Source organism: Chiloscyllium plagiosum, unplaced genomic scaffold (assembly GCF_004010195.1).
Source record: "Chiloscyllium plagiosum isolate BGI_BamShark_2017 unplaced genomic scaffold, ASM401019v2 scaf_32734, whole genome shotgun sequence".
In the NCBI taxonomy this organism is placed as follows: domain Eukaryota; kingdom Metazoa; phylum Chordata; class Chondrichthyes; order Orectolobiformes; family Hemiscylliidae; genus Chiloscyllium; species Chiloscyllium plagiosum.
The window spans coordinates 1-1,143 of NW_025161915.1; the positions used below are offsets into that span (position 1 = coordinate 1).

Below are 1,143 nucleotides of genomic sequence, written 5' to 3' on the forward strand. Positions count from 1 at the left end.
CGCTCTCGGTCCGGGCACCTGGCGTCGATCGGTGGTCGGTGGCTTGTGGGCAAGCTGCGTTGTGAGGGAGGGGGCGGGTCTGACGAGCCGTTACCGCGTCTCCCAGCCCACCTCGGCGGTGGGTGGGCCGGGCGGCCGTCAGCTCGGGCCAGTGCGGCACCCCCGACTCCTCGCAGAAGTCCGCTTGCCGACTCTCCGCCACGTGCACGCGTCGGTGACGCTGCCGAACCGACTGCCGGTCCCGTTTTCGCCTCTGCTTTTCCTAGGGCAAAGCTGCTGCACGCCTCGTGACACTCGGCGGGCGACATGGTGGCGGTGATCCTGCCTCCGTCGCTGCAGTGAGTGCCGGCACGCGTCGCCTCTTGGGCGCCCTGTATTTGTTTTTCCCCCCGTAGACGTATGTTTCCGCGGGCCGCACCAGGCTGGTGCTCCCCACAGCTTCACTCCGCCCTGCCACGGGCGCATGCCGGCGGGCAGGTTGGTGCTGCTAAGGTGGGGAGCGTATGTGCGGTCCGGGTCGCTTTCCTCTGGCGAGGGAGAGACCGAAAACAAAACTCAGACAACTCTTAATGGTGGATCACTCGGCTCGTGCGTCGATGAAGAACGCAGCTAGCTGCGAGAATTAATGTGAATTGCAGGACACATTGATCATCGACACTTTGAACGCACTTTGCAGCCCCGGGTTCTTCCCGGGGCCACGCCAGTCTGAGGGTCGTTTTTCAATCAATCGCACTCGCCTTGGCTGGCGAGAGCGCGGCTTGGGTGTCGCAGAGGAGACCCGTCCTCTTTGTCCCCCTAAGTTCAGACTCCGGAGCCCTCCGGCGTCGGAGCGCACGGCCTTTCCCCCCACCCTGCACATTCCGTTCGTCAGGCTCGACGCCTCTCCCCCTCCCCCCCCCCCCGCTGGGGAGCGCGGCCTGTCGTCCGTCTGTGTCGTGGCAGTGGGGCCAGCACGGCTGTCACCGGTCCCAGAATGGCTGTCGGTGGTTTACATGGCGACGTGCACCGCCTCGTCTTTGGTACACGGAGCTGCCTCCAAGTGTTGAGCCTCCCGCGGGGTCTGCCTGCTCTCTGCACGTCCACTCTGGGCCCGTCTCTCGGTTGGCTGGCAGTGGAAAGAGTGAAGGGGGCCGAGGAGGTCCG

The 1,143-nt window shown here is 65.4% G+C and overlaps 1 non-coding gene across 1 annotated transcript; it reads left to right on the plus strand.

Moving 5' to 3' along the window:
- The first annotated feature begins 561 nt into the window (after positions 1–561).
- LOC122545177 lies at positions 562–715 on the plus strand. The gene has a single exon (XR_006310509.1). It is a non-coding gene; the product is annotated as a 5.8S ribosomal RNA (ribosomal RNA).
- The last annotated feature ends 428 nt before the right edge of the window (positions 716–1,143 follow it).